This window comes from Martes martes, assembly GCF_963455335.1.
Source record: "Martes martes genome assembly, chromosome: 13".
In the NCBI taxonomy this organism is placed as follows: Eukaryota; Metazoa; Chordata; class Mammalia; order Carnivora; family Mustelidae; genus Martes; species Martes martes.
In genome coordinates this window covers 16,133,695-16,143,805 of record NC_137901.1, presented here as the reverse complement: position 1 = coordinate 16,143,805, position 10,111 = coordinate 16,133,695, and positions in this window count along the sequence as shown.

Here is a 10,111-nt window from a genome sequence, read left to right as displayed (position 1 = left end):
ACCTGGGTGAGGGTCTTTCCCCATAGAGATGGCAGATCCCAGGAAGGGAGGTAAGGCAGTGTGGAACAGTGGTTAGAAGCTCAGTCTTTACATCCAAGCAAACGAAGGTTTGAATTCCACATCCACTACTTACTGGTTGTATGACCTTTGGAAAGGTGTTTAATCTCTCCCAGGCCAATTTCTTCTTCTATAAAATAGCAGAGTTGTGAGAGGTGAATGAAATAATGCATGTAAAGTACTTATAATAGTTCCTGGAAGGAAATACATGGTCAATGAAAGTCAGCCATGGTCATTTCCCTCTGTTCCAGCTACTCATCAAAGATTTTCCAGAAAGAAGATGGTGTTCCATTTTCCCATGGCCAAATGACCACTAGTTCTCCAAATAGACCAAGCCAAAAAGAATGTAGCAGTGTATTTCACTGGTTACCATGGTCACGGTCGCTGGTCATGAAACTTCTCGTGCCGATAAATCAGGCTGACCTTAGCTGACACATAGTAATCACTATTGACAAGAAGGAAACCAGGTTCGTGTCATAGCATGATTTATTTGCCCTTAGTGGGAAACTATCACTGCCAAATTACTTTCTTTTTGGAAACCATAGTTGGAAATCTTAAATTCATCCCATCACATTCAGGGCAAAACAAAACAAGCTTGATGATAAAACAATTGTTTAGGGTTGAAGTTGATCAACTTTGTTATTGTTATCAAGAATCCTGGCATATATGTACTGCATCATATTATATTTTCAAGAGCATAAATTAATACCAACACTGGCATTTCTGTAAAAGTCCTTCACTCCTCACACTTCTAACCAAAGTCCATGGTTTTTTTTGTGTGTGTGTGCCTTAACACCAATACCACCTCTGATCACAACCCCCTCAACACACACACAGTCACAACTCCTGTTGTGAAACATATAACTCTACGCTTTTCTGAAATTTTGCCTCCTGGTTTTGATTAACTGAAAAGGGTCAGGACAAAGTTTTGATAAATGGCAGGAGGCAGATCGTGCAGAAACGTGCTATGCTGGCCAAGGAATGTCCTCAATTTGAGAACATAAGATAAGAAACAGGAAATGAAAAAGAAAATAAAAATCTCCCCCAACTGTAAAGTGTATTAATGGTCAATAACCTTCCAGAGATTATTTCTCTTTAAACATCCAACAATACGCCCTTGGTGACTTCCTGAATGTTACTTTTTATGAGATACAAGACCAAGATCCCCACAATTCACACAAATTTAGAACAAAATGAAATGAGCCATATTTTCCAATAGGATATTAGTTCTCTTGCTTTCTTTCATTAATGTCCTTAAATTAATAGAGACTATATCTCCACAAAAAAAAAGAATTTTGTCAATTACATTTTCTTTTATTTGTTTATGCATTTATTCATTCAACAAATATCTATTTAAAATGCCTACTATATTTCAAATGACTGAAACACAGTTTTATTTTTGTCTGTTCTGCTTATTAGATGACTAAGGAATATGTAAGGAGCCCATGGGATCCTGTGGCTGTCCTTCTGTTTCAGAGCCAGGTCGGGTAAATCTGATTAATTTGTCTAGGGGCAGAGGTCAATAAGCCCATTAGGCCTCCGATCTGATATCACATTCTCCAATCAGCTTAACATATTGACATTTTGATTTTCATTTCCTATGTTTCATTTCTCATTTGGTTCCAAATTTGGGAGGAAATGTTTATTGAACTCCAAAACCCAAACATCTTGCTGCTTAAGCTAGGAAACAGGCACAGGTACAAAGGTTGACCTTGAAGATTGAAAAAATATTGTGGGGAGTGATGCTTCTGTTCTGGAAAAGGCAAGAAGTTCATTTTTTTTTCTTTTAAGTAGGTTCCATGTGGGGCATGGAACCCAATGTGGGTGCAGGTTGTGAAGCCCCATTCAGGGCTTGAGCACATGACCCTGAGATCAAGACCTGAGCTGAGACCAAGAGGTTTAATTGACTGAGCCCCCCAGAGCCCCAGGAAGGTAAATCTTTTAGTGAGCTGCAACTTGCCTTAAACTACAGAGGCATAGCTTGACCTTGTATTCCAGGGGATTAAGGTAGGGATTAGTTCATCAAAAAAGAGGAGGTTTGTCTGTTTTTTAAGATTTATTTATTTATCTTGGGGGGGGTGCAGTGTGTGAGAGAGAGAATCTCAAGCAGACCTTTCACTGAGCGCAGAGCACAACTCAGGGCTTGATCCCATGACCCTGAAATCATGACCTAAGCTGAAATTAAGAGTTGAGTGCTTAGCCGACTGAGCCAGCAAGGCGCCCCCAAAAATGAGTTTTTGAGCCCAAAGAGGGTTCAGTGTAAAACAAGCAGAGTATCACTATACAGATCTTTTAGACAACATTATTCCAAGAAAGTACATTAAGGTTTACTCTCCACTGTGAGTTGAGATTTACAGGCATGCTTTGCCTATGTGAAAGAGTCCTGAAATTACCCATCTGCATTAGTAGGGGTGTAACTTAGTCTAATTAAGGGATACATCTAAAGCTACATTTTCCAGTCAGCATTATCAGAAATAAAGCTCTTATTTTAACCTCCTTTTATATGCCTCAGTTGGTTTCAAGTTCAGCGGGGGAATAAAATGACATTATTTCTTGATTCTCTTGCTCCATTTCTAATAATTCAGACATCCAAATGGATACACCAGGAATCTGTCATTTAGAATAAAAAGGATTCACTGTATGTAGGTTGAAAAGCCCCTCCCATCACATAGAGTTGCCAGTCATCTTTTCAGTACCTCCATAGCCATGAAAGAACAGGTGAAGGTCACTAGAAATGGGATGAAAGTATCTAAAATGAAAGGACAGAGATCAAACCAAGCAAATAAAAGAACTCAGAGAAAGGAAGGTAATGCAGGAGTGGAAAACATTTTTTTTTTAATCATTACAGTGCACAAAGACAAAAGAGAAGATGTTGCATTCATGGGTGAGAATAGGAAGCCATAGAAAAAGGACTTTTGAAATAACAACCCTCCCCCAAATAGCTCTTGTAAATTAAAACTATTGGACAAAAATGAAAAATTCAACAAAAGTGCTGGAAAAGAGGCTGAAGAAACCTCCCAGAAAAAAAGGATGTGAAGCTGAAGAAGTGGAAATTAGGAGAGAGAAGATGAAAAGTTTAGATCATTCTAGGAGATCTAACATCTCAGTAATAGGGGATCCAGAAAAAGAAAATGGAAAAAAAACGTAGAGGAGGAAGTTAGCAAAGAATGAATTCAAGAAAATTCCTAGAACTGAAGGACATGAGTTTACCAATTGAAAGAACCTACTGTGTGACTTGACCAATAGATTAAACACACACACAAACATCGGGGAGATCACTGTGAAATTTTAGAGTGCTGGGTGCAAAAAAACTAGATCCTGAGAGCATCCGGAGAGAGGAAAACACACTCACACACATCTCATATAAAATACAGAGAATTGAACTTATATCAGGTTTCACCAAAACAACTCTGGAAACTAACAGAAGAAATTCCTTTAAAATTATGGGGGAAGAAATGATTCCCAACTAAGAATTTTATACCCTGTTAAAATGTCAATCAAGGCTGAGACTAGAAGGAAATCATATATGCAAGATCTCAATATAGTTACCAGCCACTCATTTCTCAGGTAGCCTCTTGAGTGTGGTTTCCACCAAAATGATTGAATAATCAAGAAAGAAGATGACATGAGATCCAGGAAATGAGAGGAAGCAAGGAGGGAGATTAAGGCAATTCTAACAGTGTTGGAGAAGGGAGATCTTAGGATAACCACCTTATTGCAGACCTTGAGAGCAACCAATCCAGACTGTAGTACTAGGATGAAAGGCTCAGAAGGGAAGTTTCCAAAGCAAAAAAAAAAAAAAAAAAAAAAAGAAAGAAAGAAAGAAAGAAAGAAATTGAGAGATGTGTTTGAATTTACTGAAAGATTTATTCTGTTGGCATTGAGTTTGGGGATAGATTAATGATACAAAAAAACCTAAGCAACTGAAAAAAATGACCCAATTATTATCTCCAAGGAAAATAGAAAGCTATACAAAAAGTATATTGCATGGCTCTTCTGTGCATCTGAATGTTGATTTAACCAAAACCTACGACATATTTATAGTGGCAAGAATGGTGGGTTACAGAGAAGAAATGTTGGAGAAAAGAAACAATTTAAGAGCAATAAATCCTCGACTCCCAAATAAGGAAATCACTAGAGACTATCTAAAAAATATTACATATAAAGCAGTAATATAATAATAGTAAATATATTAAAAATAGGAGGACAAATATCTAGAAAAATAGGTAAGTTCAGTGCAAATGCTTTACCTGAAGACTGAAAAATCAAGATTGGGAAGGGATAGGACTGGAGTATGCTAGCTTTCATGTTAAGCAATGTAACTATTTGACTTTCAAAACTGCATGTGCATAAATTTTTTAAAATATAAATTAAATGAAAAGTCTGCTTTCCTGGATGATTTAAAGAATAAATTGTTTTATAAGAGGTTGGTTTTCATCTGATTTATCAAGTATTCCCTGTACACTTCTCCTCTAACACGGATCAAAACTGCTTAAATAAGAAATGAATTAAAGGGGGCTTGATTTCATTCACTTATTTATGCAACTCAAATATTTGTGGAGAGTTTACTCAGGATCTGGTTCATCTGGCAACAAAAGTGAACAAAGTTGAAAAAGGCCCTATCCTTACAGAGCTCACATTCTCATGGGCAAGGGATCATGGCTAGCTTGCCTATGCTAACTGAAGGGAAAGCAGAATATGTGGGGGCAGATACTGTTAGGGGGGGAGCTGTGGGGCCAGACAAACATGAAACTCCTTTCCACCTGCTTCCTCTGATTCTAAAAGCAGGAAGTGGGGAGCCTGGGTGGCTCAGTCGGTTGAGTGTGGGACTCTTGATTTTGGCTCGGGTCATGATCTCAGGGTCATGAGATCAAGGTGTTCCTCTGGACGCTGAGTGTGGAGCCTGCTTAGGATTCTCTCTCTCCCTCTGCTCCCCTCCCCTATCCACACACTCGCTCTCTCTTTAAAAACATTTTTTAAGTAAAAATTAAAAAGTAGGAAGCAAGGTTGTTAGCTAAGAGTGCAGATAGCTGAGAGTGCTCTGAATGCTTGGAGGGAGGGCAGAAAGTGTGAAGTAGTCACCAGGTTCTAGTGTTCTAGTGTGAACAGACTAGGGGGAGACAGCAAAATCAGTGGTCGGAATATGAAGCCCGGTGAAGTTCACAACCATTGCCTTTTCCTCCCATCAAATACCACTTGTTATATTTGTGACCTGCTGCGAGTATCACTGAGGAAGCCCTGGTCCAACAGGAGGAAAAAAATAAGTCCAGTTTGAAACGGTATGCAAATATCTGTGATTTTATTAGGAGAAACACAACAGAATTGAGAAATCTTTACTACCACTCACTTCATGTCAGCTGTCAGTAAGGAAGCAAGGGCAAAACTCAGTGAAGCTCTGTGAATGTCTCTATCGAGGGCACTAGGTGGAGAGAGAGAGAGAAGGAAGAGAGATGAACTCAAATGTAATCATAAGGAAACAATCAGATAGTTTCAGAATACGGGCCATTGTACAAAACCAGTTGGCCTGGATCCTACACCAAAGTCAACGTCGTGGAAGAGACTAGAAAGTGAGACGCCTGTTCTTGATTAGAAGGAGACTCCAGAGACTGGGCACCAATGCCACAGGGACCCAGATTGGATCCTGGATCAGAAAAAAGAAGAGCCAGGAAAAAAACGTTTTGGGGACACTTGTGGAAATCTGAATGTGGATTGTATATTAGATGATGTTATGGAATTAATATTCATTTTCTAGGAGCTGGCTGAAGTTCTTCCAGGTGAAGTGCTATGGTGTCAGCAACTTCTTTTCAAATGTTCCAGTCAAAACAAGAAAGTGGTGCCTCTGTGTGTGTGTGTGTGTGTGTGTGTGTGTGTGTGAGAAGTGAGAAAAGAAAAAAGCAAATATGGCAAAACGTTAACAACTGATGAACCTTGATGAAGAGCGTATCAACAACTCTACTGTTGATTTGAAATTTTTCCAAATAAAAGTTGGGTGGAGAACAGGGCGCTAACAGTGACGAGCTGCTGAAAGTCCCCTCGAGGCAAGACCTAGGAAGGGACAGGAGGCGGGGGTGGTCTGAATGCCTGATGCTCTCTGTGTTTTGAAAGTGACAATTGCTACATTGTTTTTCATCCTAGAAATTTTCTAAATTCCAGCACAACAAATAATTCTATAGGAGTTCCAAAAATGCCTGTTTTCATATTCTGGGCAAATATTTTTCTGGGTACCAAAACTCCCCCCCATACCAAAACAGCAGCAGCAGCAGCAACAACAACAACCAAAAAACCCCCAAATATCCCCTGCTCCTCTGAGAGTAGAACAGAAGCTTCTGGCGGTCAAGAGTGAGGAAGTTTCCCAGACGTAAATAGGCTCTCAGGTCTCTGGTTTCCTCGACTCAGAATGTGGCTCACGCCAGAGAGGCTAACCATTAAGTAACTGGCGGCTCCTGCCAGCCAAAGCGAAGGAAGCACAACTTATTCTTCTCAAGTCCTTCCGTTAGAAGTCAAAACTCGGGGCGCCTGGGTGGCTCAGTGGGTCAAGCCTCTGCCTTTGGCCCAGGTCATGATCTCAGGGTCCTGGGATCAAGCCCCGAATTGGACTCTCTGCTCAGCAGGGAGCCTGCTTTCCCCCCTCTCTCTCTGCCTCCTCTCTGCCTACTTGTGATCTCTCTCTCTCTCTGTCAAATAGATAAAATCTTGAAGAAGAAGAAGAAGAAGAAGGAGGAGGAGGAGGAGGAGGAGGAGGAGGAGGAGGAGGAGGAGAAGGAGAAGGAGAAGTAGTAGTCAAAACTCACCAGATGACTGAGTCCATTCTAAAGCCACGCAGTTTAAGAGGGCATGGAAAGCTTGGAGAAGGCTCCAGACCCATAAAAATGACTTCAGGCTTAAAGGCCTAGAGGACAAGTTTTCTGAGGAAATTCTAAGAGTCTGCTGTGTTGCCAGGAGAAGAGCATCGAGGTAGCACTTGAAGGATGGTTCTCCAGAGGTATAAAGAAAATGGCTACCGATGCTCCCTGCTGTCAAGAGAACAGGAAAAGAGAATTGGTTTGCCCTAACGAAGGAATTCATTTCCAGGATTCTTGCTAAAAAGGTGTTGGACATGTCCAGAGGATGTGTCTGGAGAACAAGCTATCCTTTCAAGGTGATTCAAGACTTGGTCACCACATGTTGAATCCCCATGTTGTACACCTGAAACTGATGTAATATTGTACGTCAAGTCCACTTCAATAAAACAAAAGAAACAAAAGAAATAATGGGTTTTGTCAAGTGGTTAAGTGTTTCATCAGATGAAGATTCTGGCAACATCTGTTGGCTAAACAACTCTGAAACCGCCTCATGATCAACAACTTCCAATAGCTTCTGGAAGCTTCCTATGGACCACAGCTTAAGCTTGCAAATAAGAGAAAAAGGACTGCTGTGATTCTCAAACACACGAATTTTATAACATGTTCCACCGTCAGAGGGCGCTGTTGAACAAGAAGTAAAGTGGGAAGTCTGGTAGGTTTTAAATACTAGATTCAGAAAATTTTATATTAGATCTCAAGTCCAAATTCTTAAGTGAATACACTGAGGTACAGAGATGCCAAGTATTTTAAATCTTGCCTTTTAAAATAAGTTCACGTAGTTTTTCAAGAAAGACTTGGTCACGAATAAGTTTAAAAGAATATTTTTAAAGCAATTTGAGCTGTGAAAATTTTAGTTGACCCAGAAAATTTTTAGGTTTTGTTCGACTTAACCAGTAGATTCTTCTTTCAAATGTGTGTGTGTGTGTGTGTGTGTGTGATATAAACATTTCCTCATCGTTGGGAAAATTAGACGTGAAGAAGAATGAATGAAACTGGACCACCATAAACTCCAAGTGGATGAAAGACCTATTGTGAAATGTGAAACAGGAATCTATCCAAATCCTAGAGAACACAGGCAGCAAACTCTTAGCCACAGCATCTTCTTGCTAGACACGTCCCCAAAGGCAAGAGAAACAAAAGCAAAGATAAACGATGGGGACCTCATCAAGATAAGAAGCTTCTGCACAGCAAAGGAAACAGTCAACAAAATCAAAAGGCAACCTACATGGAAAGCAAAAAGATATGTGCGAATGTCTTATCAGATAAAGTGCTAGTACTCAAAATCTATAAAGAACCAAAAAAATCCAGTCAAGAAATGGGCAGAAGACATGAACAGAAATTTCTTCAAAGAAGACATCCAAATGGCCAACAGACACTTGAAAAAGTGCTCCACATCACTCGGCACCAGGGAAATACAATCAAAACCACAACGAGATACCACCTCGCACCAGTCACAATGGCTAAAATTAACAACCCAGGAAACAACAGATGTTGGAGAGGATGCGGAGAAAGGGGAACCCTCCTACACTGTGGGTGGGAATGCAAGCTGGTGCAGCCACTCTGGAAAACAGTATGGAGGTTCCTCAGAAAGTTAAAAATAGAGCTACCCTACCACCCAGTAATTAAACTAGGTATTTATCTAAAGGATACAAACGTAGTGATCCAATGTTCATGGCAGCAATGTCCACAATAGACAAACTATGCAAAGAGCCCAGATGTCTACTGACAGATGAATGGATGAAAAACACGTTATATATATATATATATAATTTATTATATGTAACATATATTTATTCATTATAATATAGTATATATAATGGAATATTAATCAGCCATTAAAAAGAATAAAATCTTGGCTTTACAATGATGTGGATGGAACTAGAGTGTATTACACTAAGTGAAATGAATCAGTCAGAGAAAGACAAATATATGATTTCACTCACATGTGGAATTTAAGAAACAACACTGATGAACACAGGGGAAGGGAAGGAAAAATAAAATAAGATGAAAACAGAAAGGCAGGCAAGCCGTAAGAGACTCTTCACTCTAGGAAACAAACTGAGGGTTGGTGGAGGGGTGGTGGGTGGAAGAAAGGGGTAAATGAGTGATGGTCGCTAAGGAGGGCTCTTGATGGAATGAGCACTTGGTGTTAGATCCAACTAATGAATCACTAAATTCTACCTCTGAGACTAATAAAAAATAAAAATAAATAAAAAAATAAGTTTAAAAGCGTAAACAAACAAACAAACAAACACAAAACATTTCCTCATCATGAGAGTCTCTGACCACAAGTGGCATGACAGAAAGTTCATCCCAAAGCTGTGAACCAACCATGACGCATCTATATTCAACTCGGGAGCATGAGGGAGGGCAGAAAGGAAAAGCATCATTCTGAGGGCCCAGGGGGTGACCCGGCTCAGCTGGGCCACTGATTAACTGCAAGCTGGGCCAGTTACTTCACTCCTCCGGTCCTCACCGTCCTCACCCATAAAATGAAACTGGATTAGCCCATTGGTTATCTAACTTCATGGCTGGCCTGTTTTCATAAATAAAGTTTTATTGAAACACGGCCCTGCCCATCACTCACACACCGTGCATGACCGCTTTTGCACTATTCAAAGACCGCAGCTGGCAGTTTCCTGACTCTGGGGCTAGAAGATCTCTTGGGAACTATTTCCTAAGCTTCTTCCTGATAAGAATCACCTGGAAACTTATTGAAAATGCAGATTACCAAGCGCTGCCCCTGGAAATTCTGGGTTAGTAGATCTGGGTTAGTAGCTCTGGTGAGTGTCCAGCCGTTTCTACTTTTAGCCGGTTCTCCGTCGCCTTGGGGCAATGGTGAGCTAAGGGCGTTCCAAGCTCTAAATGTTATCAATGCATTATTGAATGTGTTGTTGCCTCTGGCTTTATCCTTCTAACTCTGTTTAGTTTGATAAGCGCAGTAATTGGTCTGGGGAACAAGATGAAAGTGGAAATGAGGACACCCGTGCAACGATGCTTGGGGGAGAGGGAAAGGCTCGAGTAAACACCTTGCAAACACGAGTCCCCAGACAGGAGGGGCACGTGTACCTCGTTGAGAGCTTGGCACCGTCTCAGAGGCGAGGCTGCCTCCGTTCCTTCTCCACTATTGCGCTTTCCAGAACCCACCTCGAGAAAGTTTTCTCTCTTTCTTGTCCCAACACGGCCGGTCACACCGGAGAAAGAGAATGGGG